Consider the following 24,381-nt stretch of genomic DNA (forward strand, 5'->3'; position numbering starts at 1 on the left):
GAACAAGAACGTCTGTTTTCCTCCACCCTTGAATCCGAGCTGGAGGCACCAAGAAGAAGCAAATCCTCATCCCCAAGACAGGTTCCCCCAGCCTCCTGGACTCCCTTGATCTCAAGGAAGAGCCCTTTCAATCCTTCAGTCTTTTCTCCCACAAGCCAGTGTCCAGGCAATTTTCAAACCAGCTCATGGTACCAATCTCCAGCAGGAGAAAATGACATCTTCCAGCTCTGCACACCTGCACACAATCTTTGGGGACTGGGGGTATATTTCGGGGCCAGCAGGGGAATGGGCTCTGCATTCCACAGACAGGATGTGATCAAGGCTGTTGAGGTGGAAGATGGCTTGACTTCCGGATCTGGAGCCATCTCAAGGGATCCTATCGGGGTAGCAACGAGGGCCCCGCGTGGATCCCAATTCACTCTCTGAGCTGCCTCTCTCCTGAGAAGGAAGCTCTCTCCGCCTGGCAGTGAGGCAACTCTTTGAGGATCTTGGGACGGCAAGGGTGTGCCATTTATGAAAGCAACTGTTGAACAGCTCCCAGAGCAGCCATGTTTGAATGTGAAGAAAATAATGGTAAAACATCATAAAGAAACACACGTGTCCGAGTCAGGTTTTGTGGCAGGAAAAAAATGTGGGTTTGCTGGTGTCGATTTCAGTCTTCCGACTGATGAGGATGAATGGTTGTGTGATCCTGGGATGTATCACGTGGAGACCGCTGCCTGGCTGCCCAGGGCTCTCCAAACACACCATTCACCTTTACATGCACTCACTTGGGGTAGGGGCCGGGGGGGGCTGCTGCAGACTTCAAGCAGCCACAGCAGGGGTTGCATGTTCACATATGTGCGTGCAAGCTCACACGCTCACACCAGTCCGTGCCAGGGTAGACAACAGACCAGCTCCCTACAGCTTCAGCAACAGCCCCTTGCTCCAGGTACCCACACCAGGATGCTGACTCTTCACCTCAGCAGTAGCTTAGAGTAAGCATGTAGAAGATGGGACACAAGTTTAAGAGCCATGGAGACACGATTTCGAATCCTAGCTCTGCACCAGACTAGCTATGTGGCCAAAGAAATGTCACAAAACCTCACTGAGCATCAAGTTCCCCAATCAGAGCAGGAGAATAATAACAGATAGTCACCTCACAGAGCTGTCGTTAGGACGGGAAATCATCTATGGGTGAATTCCTATGCCGTTCCTGGAATGTAGTAGAAGTTCAATTAAACGGAATTTTTCAGAGGTGCTTTGCAGGTCAGAGCACGTACACGGGAAGCAATCAAAGTGATTCTGAGCAGAGGTTCTGAAATCAAGCAGCTTGGAATACATTCCCAGTTTTACTTTTGACCGGTTGTGGGATCTGGGCAAGTTAATTAACCTCTCCATGGCTCACTTGCCTTGTCTGTAACATGGGGACAACAGCACCCGCCTCATGAGTGGGCTGTAAGGATTAATGAAATAAACTATGGAAAGGGCTTAGCTTAGAACCGGTGTACAGGACGTGCTCACTCTATCCTCGTTAACAACGTGCTTTCCCAACCCAGCACGCAGGCTCTTCTCTCCACAGGGTAGGCTGTGTCCCATGCAAAATGTCCTGGGTGCTAAATTCCCAGTCTTTCTCAGCACTCTTTATCTCCCAATCAAGAAAAAGCACAACAAATCCTCATCAAATGAAAGAATGGAATCAATAAAAAGGATGCCTCTCCCCCACCCCCACTACGAAAGCGGCACATTTGATGTTTGTTCTCAAAGTCTACTCTAACCTTCCTTTCTCTCCATTGTAGTAAGTTTAATTTCTGAAATGTTTAACAGTTGTTTTCAGATAAATCACAGTCAAGCTTTCTGGCCCAGTTCACAGGGCTTTTCATTGCATGGAGAAATAAGCTCTTCCGGCTTGTTGGAGAAAAGGGAATGTGTCCTCATTGTCTATTCATAGTGGTGTGGCAGAGAAGGGACCTCGAACACGCAACTTGTCAGACTTCCCATTACCTATCATTCAAATGTGTAGTGGAATTCTTTTTCAAATGGATTGCTATTCAACTTCTTTTTTTTTCGGTGAGGGAGTGGTTTGCATGTACGGTTTCAAGAATACTAGCTTTGTAAAGATGAACTTGGCTTGCCTAAAAATAATATGAAAATATTCTCAGCATGGGAGCAAATAAAATGTATACACATGATTTCAACAGAGGGCTTGTTGAATTCCTTGTAATTGAGAATTGAAGAGCATATCAGCTGGCTACGCAGAGCTGTGCTTCTCCCAAGCCTTTCCCTGCATGGAACCAGTGCTGCCATTTTCTTCCAGCAGAATGATTGAAAATTCAGGCTCGAGTGGCAGAAAACTCTGAGTTTGAAACTAAGGATTTATTTCTCCTCTGGATATTCTCTGTCTACGCTTAACGACCCCATCTCCATCCTTCTTTACTCAGTTCTACGCCCTGGGAGGCTGTCCTATGTGGCCAACATCAACCAGGGACTCCAATGCCTTATGGACGCTGGTTGGCTTTGGCCCATGCAGGGTGCTGACAGGGACTGATACCAGATGGACAAGAGCGTGTCTGGTCCCTGGCTCCCTCCTCAGTGGACCACGTGTTTACAATAGCTATTTCCCTTGATGTAAGCTCTCTCCTTCCCTAGGACTGTCTCTATGTTCTGACTTGATGGTCCCTTCATTCACTTGCCACCATGACTCTGCTTTAGTGAGCCTGAAAGATGCCTTATACCAGCTGTGTGACATCTTGTCAATGACTTCACCTCTCCAAGTCTTGGCTCCCACCTTTGCAAATGGGAGATGGAAAGACTGCCCACTTCATCGAGGCCTGGGAATTAAATGAGATGATGCAGGCGGGGCCATGGCCTGGCAGAGGTCACGCTCAATAAATGGTAGCCACTATTAGTTGCCATTGTTGTCATCATCTGCTTAGATTTCCAGACTGCTGACCCTTACCCCGGTCGTTCCTGATAATCATCTGTGATGGCGATTAGTGACATTCATCAATATATTTCCAGCTCTCCTTCTCCCAGACCTGAGGTAGGACTGCACTTCCTACCCCCACCCTTGGGCATGGACGTGTGGCCTGCCTTGGCCAGTGAGACATGAGTGGACATTACATATGTAACATCACTTCTGGAAAGAAGCTTTAAGAGCCAGTGTGTGGTGCTCACCTCGCTCTCTTTCCCTCTAGCTACAGTGATCACGGAGACATGGGTTGAGAGGGAGCCTCCATCAGCTGGAGGCCCTGAGTGACAACAATGAGTAGAGACCCCTGCCACCCACATGGATATGTTACTTGAACAAAAAGCAACTGTTTCTACCATTCCTCAGGAAGATAAGTGAGGAACAGAGAGGCAAAGGTCATAGTTCAAGGTCACACAGCTAGTTGGTGGCCCAAGAGGCCCTGTAACCCAGCTCTAGAGAAGTTCTCCCTTGTTTTCACCTGACTCGACTCGGAGCTGGAAGCCAGGGAGGCACTGCAGCCGGGACCCCTCCTAGAGGCAAACGGAAGGAAGACCATTGAACAGGGACAAGCTGCGCTCATCTCATCACAGAGGAAGAGGCATCTCTAGAGGGTCTCGTGTCAGGATTATAGCCATTTTCTAGACGAATGGGAAGAGACTTAGAATGCCACTGAACGAATAAATTTCCCCTAACACTGAAATCTCAAAATACACCCTGAGAGTCGTCACTTAGTCTGTTCGAGAGATGCTTAGAAGGAACATCAACTTTGGCCCAATTTCTGAGCTCCCATGGCAAAGGGGGAAAAGTACTAGCTAAGTGATTTACAAATCTTGTTTGTTTAAAATGTCCTAACTACAACAAGGTAAGGTAGGTGTCATTATCCCTGTCTACAGATAGAGCAAGAGGCTCAGAGAAGTTAAATAAGCCAGCTAAGGTCAGAAAGCCAGTAATAATAAGCATGGTAATGATAATTAATTTAGTACATAACTATTTTAGCTGACATTTATCGAATGCTTACTCCATGCCAGGCCCTGCTGAGTCCTTCCTATGGATTAACTCAGCCACAATGTGCTTATGAAATGTGCTTACGAAATGTGCTTATGAAGATGGCAATTTTGTTACCACCATTTGACAGATGAGAAAACGGATTTAAGCCCTCGCCTCATTTTCTAAGGTCTTCGCCACTATGCGGTATTTCCAAAACTGTGTTCTGTGGAGCTCTAGGGGGTTCCATGGAATCTACCAGGAGCAAAGGAGGAAAGATCTAAGGTCTCAAGGCCAAGTTCTTGTCCCTGTCTTAAACCAAAGCAGCTAAGCCTTCATCTGCTTTCTTTGTTGTTTTCGTAAGATTTTCCTTAAAGTGTCCATGGCTGGAAAAAGTTTGACGACCTCTGAGCTAGAGGCTCTCTGAGGCACCATCTACCCTGAAGCTTCTAGGATTCTGTGAGTGGAATCTCCAGTTTTCTTTCTCTAGGGCCACGAAACACTGTTTTCTTGAGTGTTCATTTCAGCCATTTGGCATCAGCTGGGACCAGCCAGGCATCTGTCCACTTGTCTACATTGTAGATTCTAAAGCTGCTAAGGTCTGAGTCTGGTCTTCGCTCCATGGCTCTGAGCCTACCCAGGCCCAATTTCCTCTCTAGGATGAAAATCACAAAGACCAACCAGTCCCACTGGGCTTTGACCTATAATCACCAAATAGTATTGATTGGGAAACATCTGGAGACAAAGAGTTGCCTGATAACAAGTCAGCCATCAGTGTTGGTGGCTTGCTCACACACCGCCACTGTGTTGTTTCACTTAATTACATATTTTCATCACTTGGGCCATTTACCCGGAGGCCCCTGGCAGCAGACATATTTTAAACAACTTAAACAAGCAAATGAAATTCAAATAAATGACAATTCTAGCTTTCTAAGTCTAATCCAGCCCCAAGACTTGAAGTCCCTTTTCCACCATGGGGGTAGGGGCAGATGGTTTATTTATTTAGTCTTTAACAAGAAAGTCAGGGTCCTGAAGACAGACTCACGGCAGTGGATGAAGGGCAGGGCCTTTTTGCCAGGATGTAGAACTCAGCTTCTATCAGCTGGTAACTCAACACAATCATGGGTGGGATAACGACTTTTCATTCAACGACAGACCACATATGCGACAGTGGTCCCATAGCTTAGTAGCATCTAGCCTAGGTGTGTAGTAGGCTATACCATCTAGGCTTGTGTAAGTGCCGGCTATGATGTTTGCACAACAACGACATTGCCTAATGACGCATTTCTCAGACAGTATCCCAGTTGTTAAGCGACGTGTGACTGTAGTGGCTTCATTCCTCAAAGGATTGAAAGTCCCCACTGCGTTCCACTCAGTTCACTACCAGTTAATCTCCTACGTGGAGATGTATTCACACCCACTTCATGCTGGACACCCTATCATGCTTTACAGACATTCCTTTATCACATTCTCTCAAGAACGCTAGGAGACAGCTTACAATGGCTCTCATTTTACTAATGAAGACGTGGACACTGAGAGATGATAAGCCACTTGCGCGAGGTCACATTGGTAGGAAACAAGAGAGCTGAGGTGTCAGCAGAGGAAGCGGACTCCGGAGCCTGTGCCCATCTCCACTGCGGGTGCTGCCGAGGACATCCCGACTGCGCCTTGGGAAACCAACACCCGGGCTTACCGTGCAGCTGAGTTATCGTTCTCCGAGCTTCTCGTTGGTGAGCTCCCAAGGCTGCGTGGGGAAGTGGTTAATAACCCAAGCTTTGAACTCAGACAGACACATCTTGTGTAACGTTCATGGGCAATCCTGAAACCACGAGCAGGTCTTCTTACTCAACAGACCGTGTGGAGCAGAGGTTAGGAATGTGGGTTCTACAGCCAGCTGGACTGCATTTGCTCTGGCACTGGCTCCTACCAGCCGTCTGACTTTGGGAAAGTTACTTGGTCTCTCTGTGCCTCAGTTTCCTCATCTGATGATATGAAATGGTGATATAGTACCTTACATGATAAGGTTACTGTGAGAATCAAATCAGGTAACACACATAAAATACTGAGAACAGTGCCCAGCACATAGTAGGTGCTTTACAAGTCTTAGTTAGTATGGTTAACTCTATTATAGACATGAGGACTATAAGCTCCTAGAGGTGGAAGGCCCATGTATCACACATCTGGACACCCCCAGCCCCTAGTACATAGTAGATGCTCACTAAGGGTCTACTGCTATTAACTTATTACTACTATGATTACTAATACTAATAATGCAGTTATATTCTACTTTCCAAAGTTCTTCATGCTTATCATCTTGGTTAATCCTCATAACCTCCCTGTGGCAGGGAGGAAGATCATCCCCTTTGTACTCATCAGACTACAGAGGATCAGAGAGCTTCAGCGACTTGTCCAAAGTCACACAGCAAAGATCGGCATACACGGAGCTATTACCCAGAACACATGAAGCCTAGAAACAACAGTTTGATCTCCTCAGGGACATCCAAGGACATAGGAACCCCCAGGAGATGGGGTCCAAAACATCCCAGGCTCTGAAGGCAGGTTGGGCACACTATTACAACTCACAGAGGGAGTGAGATCTTCCTGTGATAGAGCGCATCGGAGGTCTGCAACCTGCTTTGTCTAAATAGGACGTTACGGGGAGACTCTACTCCAAATTTCCAAGGAGAGCTGTTCCCAAGGACCCTCGGTGCCCACCCGCACGCCTATGTGTGCCAGCTGCCATCTCTGGCACCCTGGAGAGCTGTCATCTCTGAAGCAACGTGCTGTGGACCCTGCCTCTTCCTCTCCCTCCCTATTGGCTGCAGTACAAAACCCCGCTCCTTATCACTTGTCATCTCCAGCTATCCCCTGGCTCTTGGGGACCAAGAGGGCCTGTAACCCGGGTGGCCTGGCAGCAGGCCAAGCCCGGCGACACTGCTCTCGTGTACCCAAGTTTCCTGCCTGTGGTTTGCGCTGCTGTAACTGTGCTGGTTCGCGCTTCCCGTCCTAAGCCACAGGCCGGTGTGACACCGCGTTCCAGGCCTCCAGGACACTCTGGGTTCACAGTGCAGGTAGCCAGCCTTGTCCTAGGACCTGTCACCACGTGAGAAGAGAAACTAGAGCCCCAGACCCTCGTGACCTTTCACCCATCTCGACTAAGCCTGCCTGGCCTGGCTGTATGTCCCCATCCTGAGAATGTCCCCCTCCTAATGCACAACTTTCTCCTCCTGGAAGCGCTCCATGTCTGCGCAGGTGGAGCTGGGCAGGAGGTGACCCTGGAGGCCTATGCGGAGGAGACAAAACCACGTGGAACAAATACCCAGGGCGTGTGCATTCATACTTTGAGCCAAAGGGATTGCACATACATTGCAAAGAGCCAGGCTTCTCCTGGGCCCTGGCGATGCCCCGTAAACCCTTCAGCAATCGTCTGCTAACTGTTCTTCTGACGTTCCCTCTTGCCAACCACTCACGCCTTCCAGTTCCATCCCCATCTAGCAGCGGAATGATCTTAGAATACAATTCTGATGAACTCACACCCCTGATTTGAGTCCTTCAATGGTCTTCAATCCTTCCAAGAAAGGAAATCAGAGTTCTCGCTATAGCCTAAGAGACTCTCCAGTATCTGGCCCCTGTTTTCTGGGCACACACATTTCTGGCCTCCACTGAGGCCACGCTGAGCCTGCCCATCTCCAGGAGCTGACCCAGGGCCCACTCTGGCACACGCCCCTGATGCCTTCCCCCACTAGCCTCTCCTTCTCTCTCAATCTCTTGCCTGTAGGGTTCTAGAATCTGGATAAGTACACAGGAATGCCTTCTCTTATTTACTGTCTAATTGATGCCCCTAAACAGTGGCCAATTTGAGAGAAAAGTACTGCATCTGTTGCTAATACAACAGAGAGGAACACTGGCTTTGGAGCCAATCAGACCTGGTTTAAGTCCCAATTCTGTCACTTGGGTGGCCTGGGGCCATGTTCACCTACCTGTAGGAAGTACCATGTTTCAGAGAAATACACTGAGGCTCAGATAATTTAAGTCACTTTTCTAAGATTGTTCAGTTAGTAATGCTGGAGCCTGGCTCCAGAGAATTCTCTCCTAACCAATATATTATACTTTCCTATAGGATTCAAGAAAATAGGGAATTAAAATCAAGAGCACATAGAAAATGCTTCAACATTGTTCAGGGGCACAAGGAGCAGAGAATGTCCGAATGAATCCCACGTGCTTGAGAGACCAGAGTTCTAGACCCGAGCTGCACAGTAGGCACCGTCCCTATTTTACTCTTAGTTAATAAAATCACAAAATATCATTGGATCTTAATGGGACCCCGAGGGGGTTAATTACATGGTGGGGAATTGTCTGTGAGCTCAACCACTGTTGGTTTAATAGATGCACCTTTGGAAAGAAGAAATATAGCACATTGATCTTTAAAAAGGAAAAGTAAAGATCTCCCAAATGCAGATGAGGAAAGGGAAAAGGCCTCGCTCAGCATTTACACCCACCATTAATCCTCCGGACACATTTCCTGCAGGATCTCGGGGTTCTTCCTGTTGTGGATTCCAGAATCCTAGGGCTCAAGGCTTCCAGCCAGAGCTGTTTCCCAACTGCTCTCAACAGGAGCCTCCTCCTTCTTCTTAGTCAAAGTATTTTGGGGAAAAAGGCAAGCCTCCCACCTCTGCAAATCTCACCATCACCAACACCCTCCGTGCGCCAGTCGGCCGTGTCTTTCTAGCGCAAGAACCTCCAACACACTCATGTCTCTAGACTCAGATACCTCATCTGTGAAATGGGGATAATACCATCGAGTTCAGCAGGACCTCTCATGTCAGAGTCACTGAATAAATTATTACAAGAGCCGATCACTTTCATATGTTTTCTACGTGAAAAAGACACACTAATAAATACATCCCTATGTTACAATCTTATGGGATAGTATTAGTATTACCATCTCCATTTCCCAGGAACAATGCTGGGCTCCAGGGAAATAAGGATGAATAAGATGTAGTCACTGCCTCCAAAGAGCTCAACTTCTGTTGGGGGAGCAGCCATGGGAAACGATACTCACAAGGAAATTGAGTCCTTTGAAGAGAGACATGTGTTAGCTCAGGGTGTGGCGAGTGCAGAGGCAGAGAATTTGAGATGTGTAGGGAGCCAGACACAGCACCCTGGGGCATATAGATTCAGAGAGGTTGAGTATCTTGCTCAAGGACACACAGCTACTTAGAGGTAGAGCCTGCACTGAAACCCAGGTGGTTTCAGCCCTGAAACCATGGACTCTACTGCATCAGGGTCATCTGACCTCCTCAATCCTGCTCTCCGCTTCTTTGGGGGAGAAGTCACGTTTCTCTTTTTCCATGAGTCTTCCTACATATCCAAGACAGTGACTCCATCACACTGAAGAGCAATAAGCTTGCAAAGAGAGGCCCGTTGCCCCTACACAGAGCTGCTAACAAGCTGCATTTGTAGCTTCACCTTCAGTTGCATGCACGAGTGGAAGGAACAGCTACAAAAAAATAAATAACTTAAGCAGTTCCCATAGACATAGATGACTATCCCTGTGCCTGGCATAGGGTGGGCGTGTCTGGCATAGGGTGGGCATGTCTGGCATAGGGTGGGCGTGTTGTGGTGCTGTACACTTTGCCCCTGCCTTTGAGAGTTCACGGCCAAGCCAGGGAGACAAATGCATGCACGAGGCATGTATCTGAAGGCAAAGCAGAGTGAATGCTGTGAGCAAGGTCTCAGCAAAGTGTTCTGGGAGTCTAGAGAAGGGCCGTGATTAAATCAAAGAGGATTCTTGGATTGGGATCATTCCAGCGATGGCTTGCTTGCTGGGGCTTTGGAAAAAAGTCATTTAACATCACCGAATGTTGTAAGGCTGAATTTGATTAAGGCTCTAAGTGCTTGGAGCTCCTTGGAGAAAGTTGGTTCATAAATACCATGCAATGGGAGAACTCAGTGTAGCGCCTCTCCCTAGGAACATCATGTTTAGATTTCTAAATTCCACAGAGGAGACGCAATGTCTTCACTCTCAAAATCTTGCCCAGCACAGGGAGAAAGACAGAATGACGGAAAAAGAATTTTGAAAGTTTTCTGAATGGTGATAGCATTGACATCATCCTTAAAATGCTCCTCCCAAAAGATTTCTTTCCTGGCATCTAATTGGTTTCCTTTTCTTCTTGTGCTTCTCCTGATCCATTGGTCAATATTGCTTGATAGTAGATATTGTCATGATCTTACAGCACAGGGCTTTCTATGTGGCAAAACCAAGGGAGCATCTATTCAATTCAATAACTGGTCATCTTATAGTCATAGTTGTTCTAATAGGAATCCTCCGGCATACCTAAGGGGAGAACACCCTTCTGCACCCATTCCCTGGGTGGGTAGAGTGAATTCTTCTCCCACTAGGGGCAAGGAGGCTACAGAGGACCCTTCTCTGCCCTGGAACAAACTTCAGGACGGGCAATGAGGTCATGCTGAATCTCCAAAAGTCTTCAAAGAACTTTGACACAACCTCGCTTATTTCTATTCTCACAACAACCTTTAAGCATTCATTCACTCATCCATTCATTCCATTTCCTACTGCACGTCCACTGTGGCCGGACATGTTGCCGAGTGATGAGACTGGATTGGTGAACAAGAGACACCAGCTGCCCAGAGAGTTTAGTGAAGTTTACAGAGGAGTAAGCAAAGAATTAAGAGGTAAGAAAAGCCAATACTTGAGACAGAGGTGGGGAGCAGTGAGCACAACAGATGTTAGAAGCCCCGTTGTATGGAAGGGCAAACGGAGGCACAGAGAAGCTAAGCGACTCATTGATGTCACATATTGTTCAAGAAACAAGCCCTTGAACAATGCATATCCTCATCCAGCAAGGCCTGTGGACTGACTCAGTGGCTTAGAAAGGAATTCATTAGAACAGTAAAAGCCTAAAGTAAATGATTGACTTTACAACTTTGAGGGGACTTGAAAAATTTACTGTGGTTTCTATCTTTTTTTCTCTATCCTAGAATAATATAGTTGTGCTGATCCTGTGATCATCAGCATGAAATGACCCTAAGCCACGTAGTCTAAATACGTATGCACCTTCCCCAGAGATCCTTGGATGGCCCAGATATACCAAGCCTAGTCAGGCCCTGGGGGATTTGAGGAGCTTTGGAAGGGACCCCTGGCATCCAAGTGTGTCTATCAGCATCCTCTGTTGCTTTTCCTTCTCTGTAAACCCTCTGATCCTTGCTCAGGTCAGTTTCAATGGGTGAACGGAGAGCTTGGAAAGAGATGTAAACGACTTAACCCTTCTCCAGGGGGAGTTAATTTGCTGCATTAGCTGGAGGCCATGCAATTCCTTCTTGCTCCATTTCCCGCTCCGCTCTGACCCATCTCTCATAAGGATTATGCATTCCCTAGCGACCGGACTTTAAGGCCGGTCTCTCAGATAGGGATTTATTTGAGATGGGCAAATGAAACTTATCTAGCCATTAGCCTGTTGCAATTATTCCTGTCTGGTCAGCCAAACGAGAGCTCAGCTTGAGATCCCAAAGGTTAAAGTTGGCCATCCAACATTCATCCAGGATTTTGGAATTTCCAGGAACAGCAGTAGAACAGGAACATTTTATTTATCATCCGTTCCCCTCTAATTGCACTTGGTTGCATCACAATTCTTAGTTTGATTATGGGTTTGGTTTGGTTTTGTTTGACGGCTGATTTCCTCGACAGCTAAATGTTGACAGATTCGTCTTTGGAGAAACATTATTTCCCATTGACCAAATATAGAAATCATTCTGTTATCATCCAGCAAAAAATATGTCATTACTTTCTTTCCCCAAAATTCTTTATCCCATTGGATATGGGAATTAGATAAGATTAAGTTCTTAAGCAACATCAACTTACGGGGCAGACAGATTCTGTGCTGTTCAACTGTGTCAGGACAACATTTCTATCTGCTTAGAGAGAAGACAATGTGGGCAACATGCATACAGCGAGCTGCATGAGGCTTGCTTTAAGTAGAGAAGCATTAGCTTACTTTAAGGTGACAATTTCTAAATGAGAGCAAAACTGTGTAATAAGATTTAAAAAATTGGACCCATTCTTAGTTCACCAGCTCCCCAGCCAGTGACAAAATATGCCATTAGTGGCCACAGCACGATTCTGAAAATATACCTTCCTTACGATTTAACGCTTTTTTTTTTTCCCTGTGAGCTAAAAATTACAAAGCCCCGGATTTCATCGCTCTTGCAATCTATTCTTTTCCCCTGACTTCCTGTTTTCATGAAATTTTAATCAGGCACTTAAAATAAATAGCTATGCAGAGTTTCTCTGCCTCCCTCAATACCCAGGATGGATGTTTTGGGTAAAGTGATAGTCCAGAGACCTTGAGAACAGTGAATCCCATTCTGACTTGGCAAGACAACAGAAATTAAAACATGGCGCTGTCCCCAGCCGTGTGCTCAGAGGGGACAGAGTGGTCTTAGAGGATCAAACAAACACACAGTATGTTGGATCTTTTTTTTTTTCATTCTTCTTACAAATATTGACAGCAGTTTGATCAATTGAGAAAGGCAAGCAAGAGAACTAAATTATTCCAGGAGTGAGAAAAAAGGAATAAACCATAGTAAACTTTTCAAATCCCTTTAAAGTTGAAAAATTTATCATTCAATTTGGACGGCTACTTTTTATTGCTAATGGTTTTTGATGATGTATATTTCAGTTCCTTTCATTTAGAAAAAAAAAGTGCGTTGTTTTTCAAACCTGCTAAGACTTTTTTCCATATTTTATATGATTATAACTATAAATGACATTATAGAAAAGTTTAAGATATTTGTCACAAAACCATTATATACAGGAGTAGATGTCTTTTCTAGCAATAACTGCAGGTTTTGTGGCAAGTGCTATGGATGAAGAATGAGGTAGGAAGGCTAGAGAAAGGATGCAGTTACTAACATTCATACCTTATAAGTCAAAGTCCCTAGACGCCCAGAAAGAAGATTCTTGGAGACACGTGAGGAAATCAGCTTCTTTGCCTTAAAATACTAAGCTTCTGCATGACAGCAGCTAAACTGCAGGAAAAGTTCTTAATTCATCGGTAACAATAAAATGAAACACATGAGAGTTAACATCATTCAACCCCACGGACGACAATCTTCCTGTCTCTTGTCTCAGATGTGAATAGATTCATACTGTCTGGGGGTTCTGATGAATGGCCACAGATGATTTGCCCAGGCATGCATCTCCTTGACCCTGGAGGTCCAGCACCTGGTTTTAAATATTGGGAGGTGGGTCCTGATTAGTGGTGTGCCAGCAAATGTTTTACAACTGGTTCTCAGACAAAAAAAAAAATGGAGAAGGGGCTTGAGTTACAGCATTTGCTCATTTCTATAATGTAAATACTCCCACCATGATCAATTTCAAGCTATCACAATGTCTCCAAATGTAGAGTTAGGAAGGGATGTGCAGTGGTACCCACGATAGAGTCCAAAAGATGCAAATCATAACAGGAACATAGATAATAGTATAACACAGTAAGACAATTGGGAAGTGAGGATTTTTGAGAACTTAGTAGATTTTTTAAAATAGAATTTATTTAACTGTAAGTTAACATGATTAATTTTTTTAAAAACTATACATACATTTTTTTTTTTTTTGAGGAAGATTAGCCCTAAGTTAACATTGGCTACCAATCGTCCTCTTTTTGCTGAAGAAGACTGGCCCTGAGCTAACATCCGTGCCCATCTTCCTCTACTTTATTTGTGGGATGCCTGCCACAGCATGGCTTGCCAAGTGGTGCCATGTCCGCCCCCAGGATCTGAACCCGTGAACCCCCAGCTGCTGAAGTGGAATGTGTGCACTTAACTGCTGCGGCACCAGGCCAGCCCCTAAAATGATTGAATTTTAGTAATAGCTATGTATAACAACTGACTCACAAAATTTCTGAAAATTTAACAATAGGCCCTTGTGAGCCACGCCAAGCCAACTCCAGCACACCAATGCTGCAGGGGGGACTGGCTTCGTTCAGTTGGAAATAGCGGTGTGTCATTTGTGGTTTGGTAAACTTGCCTGTTTCTAGGGATAGTCCATATTTTTGGATCTGTACTAGAGAGATTCAGCTTGGTCTCAGTCCCCCAAAGCTCCCCCCAGTTATAATTGCCCACAAAATATCAGAGCTGCCTGGTTTCTTTGATATAGAGTTTCATCTGCTTCATTGTCTCCAAATATAGCACTAAGCTGGCCTTCTTACCTTGCTTAAGTGGAATCTAAATAACCTCAAAAAGAGAGGAATCAACTTCTCAAATAAAAGAAGTCATTCAGCTTTATGGCATCTCAATTCGGAAGATCTTGACAATATTTCTCTTCCTACAGACCCAGAGGATAAAGTTCCACTAGGGAAAAGAAAAGAGACTGGATATCCACCAAATTCCCTTTCTAATGCCAATATTTGGTGACCTCACAGGACAGGAGATCTGGGGTGCTTTCACACAGAGGGGGGTCCCAGGAGATCTGGGGTGCTTCCATCCCAACGGGGGGGCCCAGCGTTTCATCTCACAATCATCAAGATCCCTTCTCAGAGTTGATTGTGTGGGGACATCTGTAGGAATTCTCACAGCAGTTTGAAAAAGAGAATATCATCAGGCGATTGATTAGGAAGAGCTTTCTGAGAAAGGTCTCTTAGTAAGATGGCGCCAGCAACATGTTGGTTCAAGATCAACAGAAAAGAAGGCAACAGTTGCAATAAATGAATTTGAGGATTCAGTTCAAGTTGTCAGGGGTCTCATATTCCAAGAGTCTTTCTCTGCCCCCTTCAGTTCCTTTGCCGTGTCCAATTCCAACGTGCCAGCGCCCTTTGCTCCTTCTCGTGGCAGTCTCAGTAGCAATGGTATGATTTTCTGGAATCCCGTTCAGGGAGAAGAAAGCCAAGCTCATGCGGTTGGATGCCTCTAGCTTCTGTGAACCACCCACACGATCAACAGACACTGTCCCAGTGGCCGGGAAATCATCCTGCTCTTGGCAAAAACCCTTCCACTTGGGTAGGAACTGAGCAAAGTCATCCAAGCCAAGCAAAACTGAGCAAAGCAGGGCTCTCTCTGTACTGAAGTCCAGATTCAGCATGAAGGATCTTGGCAGAACTATAGCTGATCTCAGCCCTGGTTAATGTCACAACCGTATCTCAAATAACCCATTCTCTTAATAAAACACAGTTTGACTTAAGGCTTTGAGGTATCAGTTCGAAGAGAGAAAAGAGGCAAGAGGGAAGCCAGGGGAGAGCTTCCCGCTCTATTAGAGCTATTATTGAATACATATGCTTATATGCATTTCTGACAGAATAATCCAAAACTCTGAAAATGAAATTGGCCGTCTTTGGCTCCTTTATTTACAATCGCTAACTACTCAGGGATTCTCAGAAATGTAGAGATTTCTCGGAGCTGGTTGCCTGCAGGAATATGCCTTCCCCTCGGTCCTATCTAGGCGGTTGATGACCCAGTGCAAGATTTCCCTGCGTTTGCATATTTATAGGGTCTCCTCCAGCTCCACTGAACAGAGCTTGGTGCCAACAAAAGGAAATCAAGCTGTCAGGAGTTTCTATTTTTGTTCCTACCTATAGTCTTCCTAAGCCAACCCAAGTTCTTCCCCCAACTGAGAATAAAACCACCCTAGGCCTCAACTGTTACATCAGTGGCATCTTAAGGCAGGTTGGGAAGCAGGAGAGAACTGACTGGAACTCCTGGTTCCAGAATAAGAGATTTCAAACTCCATCTGGGTTCTCCTTAGTCAGATATACCCTCCCCTGGGCCAAAAGTGGGAAGGGGATTTTACTTTGGATTGAAACGGACCCCCGTTTGACCCTGGTCGCCACCCTTCTCTAGGTGGGTGGAAGCATAAAGACGAAAACACGGAGACGTGAAGAAAAGCATAAAGGTGAAAATAATAATCACTCAGTCATTCTCTTGATAACTAGAAAGACCCTTATTAGCCTTTCAGTCTTTTTGTTTCTATCTGTTTTTTGAGGTGTACATAAATACGTGAGTCCCTTCATATTTGTGTAAATGCCTTCAAACGCATTATTAATTTGTAAAATTAATAATGTCCTTAAATAGTTTATCCTGATTTTTCATTTAGGAATGCTAGTCAGCTGTCTTGAGCCTCAGTTTCCTTGTGGAAAGAGAGAAAGAGAGAAGAAAAAAAGAGAGAAAGAAAGGAAGAACAAAGAAAGAAAGAAAGAGAGAGAGAGAAAGAAAGAAAAAACAAGAAAAGAAAGATTAATTCACCATTGGGTAAAGTTGGGTGAAGGGTATTCAGGACCCTACATACTATTTTAGCAACTTTTTATGAGTCTATAATTATTTCAAAGTGATTTTTTAAAGGAGCATTAATAATAACAGTAATAATATCTCAGAGGGTGTTCTGGAAGAGCGAATGGAATCATATATGTATAAGTGCCTAGCATAAAGCCTGGCAGGTGGCTGACATTTAGCAAATGTTGGCTGAATGCAAAGACGGGTGTGTGTATAGCAAGCACTCAATAAATGTTATTTTAACTTAATTTCAAACAAGGGATGATGCATGTTATGTTCATCAAGTCTCAGGAGAGAATTCTCCTCCCAAAGAGCTAGAACCACGTGAGATCTCCCCAGTAGCCTCAAGTGGGGCCCAAACAAGCGGTTAATATTATTATGTATTTGTGGAGCACTCAACCTTGATGACATCCCCAAACATTTCCTTTTAAAGTCCTGTTTATCTTTACGTTTCCCCTGGCTTGAAAAGGACGCAGGGCACATTCCCATTTCTCAGATGGGGAAACTGTACCACAAAGGCTGGCTGGCTTTCTGAGGTGTCATGCGTAGTTCAAAAGGGCCAGGGGGTAGACACTCATCTCTAACCACCCACAGCCCTCTCCATTTGTCTGTCTCATCACATCAGGGCCTTAAAGGGCCCACTGAAAATTCAGAGCCCCCTGAGGGCATTAAAGAGAAATAGCTATGAATATGGGGAAGCACTTAAACCCCATTTTCTCAAAGAACACTTAAATGCCCTCAGAAAATGCATATGGAGTATGCTAAATGAAAAATCAGGATAAAATATTTAAGGACATTAGTAATTTTATAAAATGTGTTTCTAGGCATTGACACATATATGAATGTATACCTGAAAAAATAGACACAGACAAAACATCCAAAATGTTAATAAGGGTCTTTCTAGTTATTGAGAACATAACTGAGTGATTACGATGTTCATCTTCGTTTTTCTGAATTTAATAAACTCTCTCTAATGCACTAATTTTACAGTAAAATAAATTAAATAATACACATAAGAAATAATCAAAGAAATTAATGATCAACTGTGGTTTATTGTCTCCTTGCAAAATTAGTTAGGGCAACCTCCTGGCGTAATTAGTGTCCTGGAGATGGTGAAATGGCAGGGCTAGGCAAGGAAGAAATGGGAATTGATTGCCTTGAGGCCAGAAAGGATGCAGGAACCAGCAAATGCTCTGTCTGTTAAGGAGACAACACCAGGTGTGGAAAGGCCCCGTGACAGAGACACCAGGAGGTCTGCCCTAGACCTGCCCGGCCAGTACTGAGCCGTAAGACTTTGAGCGCAGTCACAACTGCCCAGATCTATTTTCCTACAATTCCTGCCTTACCCAATGTTTGGAGGGTCAATGGGGTTAAAGCACGCACTTTGAAGACTCTTGATGGAAAGCAGGCACCAACACGAGACATTTTACTCCTCTTGCTATAGATCTATTATAACCCTAACCTGGCCTGAGCATTTGGGGTAACATCTAGGTCTCCCCAGCTACAAAAAAATCAAATAGAAGGAAGGCAGTGGAGCTGGGGTGAAACAGCTCCCATTTACTACTTCCCTTTCCTCTAAAATGGTCCTGGGAGTCATTTCCTAAGCCAGTTTCTCTTAAGGATGAGAAAATTGGCACCCGTGGGATCTCAGAGGTATGGTGCCCCGTCCTATTTCTTAGTGCCATGTGCCCTGAAGAGGGGCATGCATGGGCTGCAGCCTGTGTGAGTGCTCCTGAGGAGGGTGCCCCAGCACAGGGTGCCAGGTAAAAAAAAAAAAAAATTCGATTTGAATTTCAAATACACTGTGAACAATTATTAGTATAAGCAGGTCCCAATACTGCCTGGGACCTACTTATACTAAAAATATATTTGTCACATATCTGAAATTCAAATTGAACTGGGCGTCTTGTGATTTTCTTTGCTAAATCTAGCAAGCCTACCCCAGCAGCACAGACAGAAGCACCTCGCGCTCCTTGGTCTCTTGCTCGGCCCTGGAATTCTCAGATCACTTGGATGGGGTGTCGGGTAGAAACAGATCTGGACTCTGGGTTGAGAGCAGGGAGGAGGGTCCCTGACCCATGGAAGCCCAATGGCCATGTTTTGCAGTGTCACCTATGGCAGCATCACCCTGAGCCACTGTGGGATAAGCCTTTTGGGCAAATAAGAGAGTTGAGCCTTGAGAAGCAGCTTGGACCAGAGTTTCACTGAATAAAGAAAAGAAAAATGAAACAAATGTGCAGTGGGAGAGAAGGCTGTGCATTTCAGGTGCAGTTTATTATAGCTCGAATCACTAAATCTGATAGATTTTCAACTGCTCAGTAGCCAAATCGAATGTCTCCTACTCTGGAGAGAAGCCACAAATTATCTGGCCTCTATAAACTCAGACAAGATTTAACTAGTAAGAAACAGTGGAAATAAAATATCCTAATCTGATCATTAGGACAAATGAAGAGGTCTCTTCCTCATGCTCTTTCAGGCTTTTAATAAAAGTTGAATTGTAATTGTACGAGAGCTGGGGACATCCTTTCCTATGTACGTGATGAACTGCTCCTGTGTGCGCCTGTGTACATGCATAGTGCCCAGGCCTAGAAGATGGATGAAAATAACACAAAAGAATCACTTAGGGCTTCAACTGTCTTTGAAGAAGCACATGGCTCTTGTCTTGCCGTCCTCAAGTGGCCAACATATCCATGTGGTTTTGCACAGTTAAAATAAAGAAAACAAATATCCAAATATCCAATATCATCGCTGGGAGCCGGCCTCTGGGTCTTTGCCGACATCTGAACTGCTTCACATAACCTCCTGGCCTCTAAAAATAGATATTCTGTGGTACATATAATTTTTATAACATGACTAACATAGGAATGCCCTTTGGGATAACTTAGTATCTTCGTTTCTTTCTTTTCTCTCTATATTTATCTTCTTTTCACTGGCCTCTTTGTACGAAAGTTAGACTGTAGCCACGGACCAAGAACATTAGCCAAGAAACTATTTCTCTTGTCCTCAAAGGGCTATCATTTTAATCAACAGAAGAGAAGCTGATACTTTTAAAAGGGGGTAGAACTGTGGCCTTTGACCTGTATTTTGTTTCTCTGTCTCTCAATATCACTTTTGCATATGAAGGAACGACCAGTCAGAAGGAGACTCCAGTTATCTGCTGCTTCTCTATTTTATATGCAACGGAATCAAAAATGAAAGGTAAATTTATGGACTTTCAAAAATTCCTATAGTAAAGGTTGCTGCTCTAACCCTAATAATAAGGGCAACATGGTCATCCACAAGCACTGAAATCTTAGTCTGAACTTTACTCGTCCTCTCTGAGTTGAGAAAGAGAGAGAGAAAGGAAGAAAAATGGGAAAAGAGTTGGACATCTGTTCAGATCACCTTCAGTGCCCGTCTAGTGCCTAACCTGATCTTTTGTCCGGAGGTGAGGATTCCAGAAATGGAACGAGAAGATCTGCTGGAGGAACAAGTAACAGTGATCCATTCCTCACTTCCTGTCACCTTTATTTCAACACAGCGTGCAGCTCCAGCGACCTCTGTACGACCTCCCGGGTGATTAACTCTGCTCATGAGGACGTGGAGAAATGAATTTTCTTATCCAGTGGTGTCCTCCCTTCGGAAATAGCATTCTCCCTCCTCCCTCGCCATCAAAACAATAACTGCTAAAGTCAGTGCACTCAACAGGGCTGTGTGGAGATGCCCCTTCACCCTCCCTGGATGAGAGCACATCAGGAAGGGAGTGAGGGCATGTGGAGACAAGAGAGGGCACGGATGGGCCGTGGGAAACTCACGCCCTCAGCTTTCCACACGCCCTCTCAGCTCACCTGGAGTCCTTGCTGCCACCAACCTTACAAGCTAATCTTATGAGATATTTTTGTCTTCAGTTCTATTTTAATTACAATCCCCTGAGGAAAGAGACCAGAATCTGCTTGGTGAGTGACCAGGCAAAAGTTGGTTATTTAGAAGTATAGCTTGGGGACAGACAATGAGATTTAACTCTTAATCTTTGAAGTTGAAAGTCAGTTTGTTCTACTTTTTCCAATGAAAACAGAATCCAAATATAATTTAGTAATTTTTTTCTTTTAGTAAGAAAAAAGAAAATGTTAGGTGCTGTGCATGTTTCTGATTCTCCTTCCTCCTGTATCTCCCTTTATTTCACCACAGGACCACATGGTTTTGCTCTTTGAACAAAGGAGTCAAGCCAGCTGGGCCCCTGATCTTAGGAGACTGTGTATCACTCTGAAAAAAATGCCAGAAAGCTGCCCTGGAATGCAATGCCACAAAACTAACTAAATGCCCATATCCATGTATATTTTGATACATTGCATGCAATATCCTTTATCCCCAAAACCTGTGACTTGTAGAATACTGCCGATAGCACCCACTATAAAGAGTAGTGACCAGTCACCACCTCCTTTTCAGAGTATTGTCTATAAGGGGTCTAGAACTAGAGGAAAGTGAAGAAGATTTGGAATGAAAACCCAACATTTGAACCCAGGTTCTTCCATGGACGGTGCATTAGTCTCTTAATCTCTCCAGGCCTCAATTTTAATCTTCTCATTCCTTGGCGATGATGACAATCACAATGACGAAAATACCACCTGCTTCACAAGCTTGTTGTGAGGATTAGATGAATTACTCTTAGGGAACTTCTACTCTTGCTTCAAAATCCTGCTGAAGGATTTTGGCCCTCTCGAGTGAAGCTTTCCTCCAACATTTATGATAAGGTTACATCATTTTACATGAGCCAGAAAAGAAGAGGCTCTGCCATTCTAACAAATGATCCTCAAACCTCCCTGGCTTTAACCAGCAGAAGTTTATTTCTCATTCACACTAAATTTAATGCAAACCTGCACAGGCAGGTGTAGCAGTTGCCTTGCATATCATTCAGTTACTCTGACACTCTAGCTGTTGGCAGTGCCATTATTTCTGACACCACCCTCTCAACACTTGGCTTCCTGGTTGGCCACAGCATTGGATGGGAGCTTGGACAATCCTGCCCTAACTCTCAAATGCTCCCGCTCATAAATGGCACTAGTTACTTCTCCTCGTGTTTTATTGGTCACATCAAATTACATGACAATGCCTAACATCAAAAGGTGTGTAGAAATAAGCTTCGGTCCAAGAAGGGAAGAAGTGCTCTGGAAATATTAGTGAATATTAATAATGTTTCTTACACATTTACATGTAATATGCATTGTTCACGAAGGATTGGAGACAGCATCAACACTGCTTCTTCAGTTCAGCTGTAGCCCTATGTAAGATCTTAATGGAGATCATGAAGATCATAAATGGAAACAACAACAGAGTTTTGTGTTCATTATCTGCTTATATGCCTCTCCCTCAGGTGATAGTATTTCCAGAACCAAGAACATGTCCAATTCACCCTTGGTTCTACATGCTAAGTACATGATAGGTGCTTCATAAAGACTTGCCAGATAAATAGATAGATGATTGATAGATAGACTGACAGACAGAAAGATAGAATAGACAAATAAACTATGAGACATCATATACTAGCGCTGTACTCAACACCACGTAGGACAGCTTCTACAAACACCGTCTTGAGTAGGCAACATACTTTTCATAAAACTTTGACCCAGGCAGAATCGATGAAATTTCTGAGCTTGGAATTCACTGCTTATTTCCACCAGTCAACTGCAACAGCAACAAAATACACATATTTGATGATGGCATTAGTAGGAAGATCTTCTCTGCGTACTCCAGACATAGTACGCACAGCAGGCATCTGCATGGGTGTGTATGTGTGCGCGGATGCGCATGTGCGTGTATATGTACCCACAGACTCACCATAAGCGAGGCATCTTATGGATGTCTGCACATCCGTAAGATCCTGAGAAGACTGTGCTCTCAATTTGCCAAATCAGCACATTTTATTAAATGATAAAGTGGGTCATTTGGTGAATCTAATCTCAGCTCATATCTGCTTTCAGACAGCATGGAGTCACGCTCAGGCGTGCTATTTTAACTTTGGAGTTGCCTGGTTTTCTTCTGTGAGGTTGTACTAATAGGTACATCCAAATATATACTGATATCTGATAACATCATCATCGTCATCATCATCAGCAGCAGCCTCTAATATTCATTGAGTACTTACTGGGGCAGGCATTTTGGTAAGTTTTTTATATTCAAAATCATGTTTGCTTCTCATGAGAATTCTAAAAGGAAGGCACTATTGCATGCCCATTTTTCAGCTGAGGCCATTGGCGCTTAGAAAGGTTAGGTAGCATGCCCAGGGCCACACAGTTGTAAGTTGGCACAATTGATCTACAAGTTCAGCCCATCTGACTCCAATGCCAGACTCTTCATCCTTACGTTCCTGACCAAACGTGACCATAGAAGACTGCCACTCTGGCTTGGATTTTGCTCTGTAGCTCTCTGAACCCTCTGAGTCTTTTTCAACTAGGAACAGGTTGTTTGTAGCCCACAGATTCGAGAACAGATGGCTCCCAGAAATTCTTCAGATGCCATGGGATCTGCCACCTTGAAATGTCAAAGCAGCAAAATTCAAACCCAGGGGCCCTGGTGCCAGGGAGACAGCTGGCATCTTTTTCATCCCACCAGATAAGGTCAGGGGTGGAATGCGAAACCTCTGAACCTACGAATGACAGTCGCCATTGATTGAGCACCTTCTATATTTCAGGTCCTGAATGCCAGGCTTGCTGTAGGTGTTCAAGGTGTCCAACTGACATGGATACTCTCTTACCCCATTTCACAGATGCGTAAACTGAATCCCAGGGAGATAAAACAACTTTGGCCTACAGTTAATGACCTAAAAAGTCAGAATTTGAGTCCTTACTGGTCTGGCCACAAAGTGTGAATTCTATTCTATATCCTGCACTGAGAGAAAAAATAGAAAGCACTACTTCTCCAAAAAAAAAAAAAGACAAGTTTGAAAAAGGAGTGTGTGAAGGATGATCACTCTAGCAAATATTAAAATTTGTCATAAATATAATAAAAGAGTTCTGTCCTATTATAAGAATCAAGAAATAGATCAACAAAGTGAAACATCTTTGAAAAAGATTTCTCTGTGTGTGTGCGTGGTGTGTGTGTGTGTGCGTGCGTGCGTAAAGTTAAAACACAATAAAAGATGCATCAAAACCAATGGAGAAAGGAAGCCTCTCTTGACAAATGCTGTTAAAAAATTGGTTATTTATGAAAAAAAATCAAGACAGCATCTCATATCAAATACCAAAATAAATTCTAGATGGATTAAGATTTTAAAGTCAGATATCAAAACCATAAAAATGAAGAAAGTAGGAGTGAAGAGTTAACTGACGTAGATGGGGAAAATTTCTCAAAACATAAAAGCAAGAAAGACTATATCAAGCTTGAATACAATACTGTACAATATTGTACATGTAAAAATATAAATATAATTAAAAGGCAAGAAGTAAGCATGGAAAATTTTTTGCCAAAATTATGACAAAGGGTTAATATATAACATATAAATAACTATGAGAAATCAACAGGAAAACACCAACAATCATGCCAAATGGAAAAAAAGTGGAAAGGGAAGGAAAAGAGCAGATAATTCATACAAGGAGGAATAAAAAATGACTATAAATAAAAAAATAAGCAAAAACATTCAACACTGAACAAAGATACAAATACAAAGAGACAAGTATATTGTACATAATATAAAGATATTAAAACAATAAGGTATTGTGATTTACTATCAAAAAAATTTCTATAAAATGACCTGATAAGGTAGTTACACTGAAATTGGCTGTCTCCTATAGTGTTTGGGGTAGTATAAACTGATGCAATCTTTCTGGAAAGCAATTTTCCTTTAAGCATTGAATTTTAAAATCATAGTTTAACAAATAACTCCATTTTTTGGCATTTATGCTCAAGGAATACTCAAAGATTCTAACAAAGATTCATGTATAAAGATGTTCAGTACAGTGTTATCTGTAATGGGAAAACATGGAGGCAACTTAAATATCCAATGATAGTTTGAGGATTAAATTGTTTTACTCAAAAAGTATAATATTCAGCAGACTTTCGGAAATAAATTTGGGACAAAGTTAATTACACATAGCCTAGCACCAAGTGGAAAAGTATACAAGATGCATATCTGTAATTATACCACATGATCACAATTATAGAAACACTCTAAAATATATATGCATAGAAAATTG

The sequence above is a fragment of the Equus quagga genome, chromosome 13, assembly GCF_021613505.1.
Source record: "Equus quagga isolate Etosha38 chromosome 13, UCLA_HA_Equagga_1.0, whole genome shotgun sequence".
NCBI classification, from domain to species: domain Eukaryota; kingdom Metazoa; phylum Chordata; class Mammalia; order Perissodactyla; family Equidae; genus Equus; species Equus quagga.